Source organism: Ranitomeya variabilis, chromosome 2 (assembly GCF_051348905.1).
Source record: "Ranitomeya variabilis isolate aRanVar5 chromosome 2, aRanVar5.hap1, whole genome shotgun sequence".
Taxonomy (NCBI): domain Eukaryota; kingdom Metazoa; phylum Chordata; class Amphibia; order Anura; family Dendrobatidae; genus Ranitomeya; species Ranitomeya variabilis.
Genome location: NC_135233.1, coordinates 772,448,266 through 772,455,643, shown reverse-complemented (window position 1 = coordinate 772,455,643; position 7,378 = coordinate 772,448,266).

The following is a 7,378-nucleotide window of genomic DNA, read 5'->3' as shown; positions in this document are numbered from 1 at the left end:
CTCCGTGCCATTGCTGTGTGTGGCATCTCTCTCTCATTGTGTGGCACTGAAAACACTGTGTAATACTTGGCCTTTTTTTTTTTTTTTCTAAATTCTCCCTTTTCCCCAAAAAAAATTAGTGGGAGATAAATATTGTCAAGTCTGCCTCCGTGCCATTGCTGTGTGTGGCATCTCTCTCTCATTGTGTGGCACTGAAAACACTGTGTAATACTTGGCCTTTTTTTTTTTATTTCTAAATTCTCCCTTTTCCCCAAAAAAAAATAGTGGGAGAAAAATATTGGCAAGTCTGCCTCCGTGCCCTTGCTGTGTGTGGCATCTCTCTCTCATTGTGTGCCACTGAAAACACTGTGTAATAGTTGGCCATTTTTTTTGGGGGGGTACATTCTCCCTTTTCAAAAAAAAAAAAAATATTGGGAGATAAATATTGTCAAGTCTGCCTCCGTGCCATTGCTGTGTGTGGCATCTCTCTCTCATTGTGTGGCACTGAAAACACTGTGTAATACTTGGCCTTTTTTTTTTTTTTCTAAATTCTCCCTTTTCCAAAAAAAAAATTAGTGGGAGATAAATATTGGCAAGTCTGCCTCCGTGCCATTGCTGTGTGTGGCATCTCTCTCTCATTGTGTGGCACTGAAAACACTGTGTAATACTTGGCCTTTTTTTTTTTTCTTTCTAAATTCTCCCTTTTCCAAAAAAAAAATTAGTGGGAGATAAATATTGTCAAGTCTGCCTCCATGCCATTGCTGTGTGTGGCATCTCTCTCTCATTGTGTGGCACTGAAAACACTGTGTAATACTTGGCCTTTTTTTTTTCTTTCTAAATTCTCCCTTTTCCAAAAAAAAAATTAGTGGGAGATAAATATTGTCAAGTCTGCCTCCGTGCCATTGCTGTGTGTGGCATCTCTCTCTCATTGTGTGGCACCGAAAACACTGTGTAATACTTGGCCTTTTTTTTTTTCTTTCTAAATTCTCCCTTTTCCAAAAAAAAAATTAGTGGGAGATAAATATTGTCAAGTCTGCCTCCGTGCCATTGCTGTGTGTGGCATCTCTCTCTCATTGTGTGGCACTGAAAACACTGTGTAATACTTGGCCTTTTTTTTTTTTTTTCTAAATTCTCCCTTTTCCAAAAAAAAAATTAGTGGGCGATAAATATTGGCAAGTCTGCCTCCGTGCCATTGCTGTGTGTGGCATCTCTCTCTCATTGTGTGCCACTGAAAACACTGTGTAATAGTTGGCCATTTTTTTGGGGGGGGTACATTCTCCCTTTTCAAAAAAAATAAAAAATATTGGGAGATAAATATTGGCAAGTCTGCCTCCGTGCCATTGCTGTGTGTGGCATCTCTCTCTCATTGTGTGGCACTGAAAACACTGTGTAATACTTGGCCTTTTTTTTTTCTTTCTAAATTCTCCCTTTTCCAAAAAAAAAATTAGTGGGAGATAAATATTGTCAAGTCTGTCTCCGTGCCATTGCTGTGTGTGGCATCTCTCTCTCATTGTGTGGCACTGAAAACACTGTGTAATACTTGGCCTTTTTTTTTTTTCTTTCTAAATTCTCCCTTTTCCAAAAAAAAAATTAGTGGGAGATAAATATTGTCAAGTCTGCCTCCGTGCCATTGCTGTGTGTGGCATCTCTCTCTCATTGTGTGCCACTGAAAACACTGTGTAATAGTTGGCCATTTTTTTTGGGGGGGTACATTCTCCCTTTTCAAAAAAAAAAAAATTGGGAGATAAATATTGGCAAGTCTGCCTCTGTGCCATTGCTGTGTGTGGCATCTCTCTCTCATTGTGTGGCACCGAAAACACTGTGTAATACTTGGCCTTTTTTTTTTCTTTCTAAATTCTCCCTTTTCCAAAAAAAAAAATTAGTGGGGGATAAATATTGTCAAGTCTGCCTCCGTGCCATTGCTGTGTGTGGCATCTCTCTCTCATTGTGTGGCACTGAAAACACTGTGTAATACTTGGCCTTTTTTTTTTTTCTTTCTAAATTCTCCCTTTTCCAAAAAAAAAATTAGTGGGAGATAAATATTGTCAAGTCTGCCTCCATGCCATTGCTGTGTGTGGCATCTCTCTCTCATTGTGTGGCACTGAAAACACTGTGTAATACTTGGCCTTTTTTTTTTTTTCTTTCTAAATTCTCCCTTTTCCAAAAAAAAAATTAGTGGGAGATAAATATTGTCAAGTCTGCCTCCGTGCCATTGCTGTGTGTGGCATCTCTCTCTCATTGTGTGGCACTGAAAACACTGTGTAATACTTGGCCTTTTTTTTTCTTTCTAAATTCTCCCTTTTCCCCAAAAAAAATTAGTGGGAGATAAATATTGTCAAGTCTGCCTCCGTGCCATTGCTGCATGTGGCATCTCTCTCTCATTGTGTGGCACTGAAAACACTGTGTAATACTTGGCCTTTTTTTTTCTTTCTAAATTCTCCCTTTTCCAAAAAAAAAAATTAGTGGGAGATAAATATTGTCAAGTCTGCCTCCGTGCCATTGCTGTGTGTGGCATCTCTCTCTCATTGTGTGGCACTGAAAACACTGTGTAATGCTTGGCCTTTTTTTTTTTTTTTTCTAAATTCTCCCTTTTCCAAAAAAAAAATTAGTGGGAGATAAATATTGTCAAGTCTGCCTCCGTGCCATTGCTGTGTGTGGCATCTCTCTCTCATTGTGTGGCACTGAAAACACTGTGTAATACTTGGCCTTTTTTTTTTTTCTTTCTAAATTCTCCCTTTTCCAAAAAAAAAATTAGTGGGAGATAAATATTGTCAAGTCTGCCTCCGTGCCATTGCTGTGTGTGGCATCTCTCTCTCATTGTGTGGCACTGAAAACACTGTGTAATACTTGGCCTTTTTTTTTCTTTCTAAATTCTCCCTTTTCCCCAAAAAAAATTAGTCGGAGATAAATATTGTCAAGTCTGCCTCCGTGCCATTGCTGTGTGTGGCATCTCTCTCTCATTGTGTGGCACTGAAAACACTGTGTAATACTTGGCCTTTTTTTTTTTTTTTCTAAATTCTCCCTTTTCCCCAAAAAAAATTAGTGGGAGATAAATATTGTCAAGTCTGCCTCCGTGCCATTGCTGTGTGTGGCATCTCTCTCTCATTGTGTGGCACTGAAAACACTGTGTAATACTTGGCCTTTTTTTTTTTATTTCTAAATTCTCCCTTTTCCCCAAAAAAAAATAGTGGGAGAAAAATATTGGCAAGTCTGCCTCCGTGCCCTTGCTGTGTGTGGCATCTCTCTCTCATTGTGTGCCACTGAAAACACTGTGTAATAGTTGGCCATTTTTTGGGGGGGGTACATTCTCCCTTTTCAAAAAAAAAAAAAATATTGGGAGATAAATATTGTCAAGTCTGCCTCCGTGCCATTGCTGTGTGTGGCATCTCTCTCTCATTGTGTGGCACTGAAAACACTGTGTAATACTTGGCCTTTTTTTTTTTTTTCTAAATTCTCCCTTTTCCAAAAAAAAAATTAGTGGGAGATAAATATTGGCAAGTCTGCCTCCGTGCCATTGCTGTGTGTGGCATCTCTCTCTCATTGTGTGGCACTGAAAACACTGTGTAATACTTGGCCTTTTTTTTTTCTTTCTAAATTCTCCCTTTTCCAAAAAAAAAATTAGTGGGAGATAAATATTGTCAAGTCTGCCTCCATGCCATTGCTGTGTGTGGCATCTCTCTCTCATTGTGTGGCACTGAAAACACTGTGTAATACTTGGCCTTTTTTTTTTTTCTTTCTAAATTCTCCCTTTTCCAAAAAAAAAATTAGTGGGAGATAAATATTGTCAAGTCTGCCTCCGTGCCATTGCTGTGTGTGGCATCTCTCTCTCATTGTGTGCCACTGAAAACACTGTGTAATAGTTGGCCATTTTTTTTGGGGGGGTACATTCTGCCTTTTCAAAAAAAAATTGGGAGATAAATATTGGCAAGTCTGCCTCCGTGCCATTGCTGTGTGTGGCATCTCTCTCTCATTGTGTGGCACCGAAAACACTGTGTAATACTTGGCCTTTTTTTTTTTCTTTCTAAATTCTCCCTTTTCCAAAAAAAAAATTAGTGGGGGATAAATATTGTCAAGTCTGCCTCCGTGCCATTGCTGTGTGTGGCATCTCTCTCTCATTGTGTGGCACTGAAAACACTGTGTAATACTTGGCCTTTTTTTTTTTTCTTTCTAAATTCTCCCTTTTCAAAAAAAAAAATTAGTGGGAGATAAATATTGTCAAGTCTGCCTCCGTGCCATTGCTGTGTGTGGCATCTCTCTCTCATTGTGTGGCACTGAAAACACTGTGTAATACTTGGCCTTTTTTTTTTTTTTCTTTCTAAATTCTCCCTTTTCCAAAAAAAAAATTAGTGGGAGATAAATATTGTCAAGTCTGCCTCCGTGCCATTGCTGTGTGTGGCATCTCTCTCTCATTGTGTGGCACTGAAAACACTGTGTAATACTTGGCCTTTTTTTTTTCTTTCTAAATTCTCCCTTTTCCAAAAAAAAAATTAGTGGGAGATAAATATTGTCAAGTCTGCCTCCATGCCATTGCTGTGTGTGGCATCTCTCTCTCATTGTGTGGCACTGAAAACACTGTGTAATACTTGGCCTTTTTTTTTTCTTTCTAAATTCTCCCTTTTCCAAAAAAAAAATTAGTGGGAGATAAATATTGTCAAGTCTGCCTCCGTGCCATTGCTGTGTGTGGCATCTCTCTCTCATTGTGTGGCACCGAAAACACTGTGTAATACTTGGCCTTTTTTTTTTTCTTTCTAAATTCTCCCTTTTCCAAAAAAAAAATTAGTGGGAGATAAATATTGTCAAGTCTGCCTCCGTGCCATTGCTGTGTGTGGCATCTCTCTCTCATTGTGTGGCACTGAAAACACTGTGTAATACTTGGCCTTTTTTTTTTTTTTTCTAAATTCTCCCTTTTCCAAAAAAAAAATTAGTGGGAGATAAATATTGTCAAGTCTGCCTCCGTGCCATTGCTGTGTGTGGCATCTCTCTCTCATTGTGTGGCACTGAAAACACTGTGTAATACTTGGCCTTTTTTTTTTCTTTCTAAATTCTCCCTTTTCCAAAAAAAAAATTAGTGGGAGATAAATATTGTCAAGTCTGCCTCCATGCCATTGCTGTGTGTGGCATCTCTCTCTCATTGTGTGGCACTGAAAACACTGTGTAATACTTGGCCTTTTTTTTTTCTTTCTAAATTCTCCCTTTTCCAAAAAAAAAATTAGTGGGAGATAAATATTGTCAAGTCTGCCTCCGTGCCATTGCTGTGTGTGGCATCTCTCTCTCATTGTGTGGCACCGAAAACACTGTGTAATACTTGGCCTTTTTTTTTTTCTTTCTAAATTCTCCCTTTTCCAAAAAAAAAATTAGTGGGAGATAAATATTGTCAAGTCTGCCTCCGTGCCATTGCTGTGTGTGGCATCTCTCTCTCATTGTGTGGCACTGAAAACACTGTGTAATACTTGGCCTTTTTTTTTTTTTTTCTAAATTCTCCCTTTTCCAAAAAAAAAATTAGTGGGCGATAAATATTGGCAAGTCTGCCTCCGTGCCATTGCTGTGTGTGGCATCTCTCTCTCATTGTGTGCCACTGAAAACACTGTGTAATAGTTGGCCATTTTTTTGGGGGGGGTACATTCTCCCTTTTAAAAAAAAATAAAAAATATTGGGAGATAAATATTGGCAAGTCTGCCTCCGTGCCATTGCTGTGTGTGGCATCTCTCTCTCATTGTGTGGCACTGAAAACACTGTGTAATACTTGGCCTTTTTTTTTTCTTTCTAAATTCTCCCTTTTCCAAAAAAAAAATTAGTGGGAGATAAATATTGTCAAGTCTGTCTCCGTGCCATTGCTGTGTGTGGCATCTCTCTCTCATTGTGTGGCACTGAAAACACTGTGTAATACTTGGCCTTTTTTTTTTTTCTTTCTAAATTCTCCCTTTTCCAAAAAAAAAATTAGTGGGAGATAAATATTGTCAAGTCTGCCTCCGTGCCATTGCTGTGTGTGGCATCTCTCTCTCATTGTGTGCCACTGAAAACACTGTGTAATAGTTGGCCATTTTTTTTGGGGGGGTACATTCTCCCATTTCAAAAAAAAAAAAATTGGGAGATAAATATTGTCAAGTCTGCCTCCGTGCCATTGCTGTGTGTGGCATCTCTCTCTCATTGTGTGGCACCGAAAACACTGTGTAATACTTGGCCTTTTTTTTTTTCTTTCTAAATTCTCCCTTTTCCAAAAAAAAAAATTAGTGGGGGATAAATATTGTCAAGTCTGCCTCCGTGCCATTGCTGTGTGTGGCATCTCTCTCTCATTGTGTGGCACTGAAAACACTGTGTAATACTTGGCCTTTTTTTTTTTTCTTTCTAAATTCTCCCTTTTCCAAAAAAAAAATTAGTGGGAGATAAATATTGTCAAGTCTGCCTCCATGCCATTGCTGTGTGTGGCATCTCTCTCTCATTGTGTGGCACTGAAAACACTGTGTAATACTTGGCCTTTTTTTTTTTTTCTTTCTAAATTCTCCCTTTTCCAAAAAAAAAATTAGTGGGAGATAAATATTGTCAAGTCTGCCTCCGTGCCATTGCTGTGTGTGGCATCTCTCTCTCATTGTGTGGCACTGAAAACACTGTGTAATACTTGGCCTTTTTTTTTCTTTCTAAATTCTCCCTTTTCCCCAAAAAAAATTAGTCGGAGATAAATATTGTCAAGTCTGCCTCCGTGCCATTGCTGTGTGTGGCATCTCTCTCTCATTGTGTGGCACTGAAAACACTGTGTAATACTTGGCCTTTTTTTTTTTTTTTCTAAATTCTCCCTTTTCCCCAAAAAAAATTAGTGGGAGATAAATATTGTCAAGTCTGCCTCCGTGCCATTGCTGTGTGTGGCATCTCTCTCTCATTGTGTGGCACTGAAAACACTGTGTAATACTTGGCCTTTTTTTTTTTATTTCTAAATTCTCCCTTTTCCCCAAAAAAAAATAGTGGGAGAAAAATGTTGGCAAGTCTGCCTCCGTGCCCTTGCTGTGTGTGGCATCTCTCTCTCATTGTGTGCCACTGAAAACACTGTGTAATAGTTGGCCATTTTTTTGGGGGGGGTACATTCTCCCTTTTCAAAAAAAAAAAAAATATTGGGAGATAAATATTGTCAAGTCTGCCTCCGTGCCATTGCTGTGTGTGGCATCTCTCTCTCATTGTGTGGCACTGAAAACACTGTGTAATACTTGGCCTTTTTTTTTTTTTTCTAAATTCTCCCTTTTCCAAAAAAAAAATTAGTGGGAGATAAATATTGGCAAGTCTGCCTCCGTGCCATTGCTGTGTGTGGCATCTCTCTCTCATTGTGTGGCACTGAAAACACTGTGTAATACTTGGCCTTTTTTTTTTCTTTCTAAATTCTCCCTTTTCCAAAAAAAAAATTAGTGGGAGA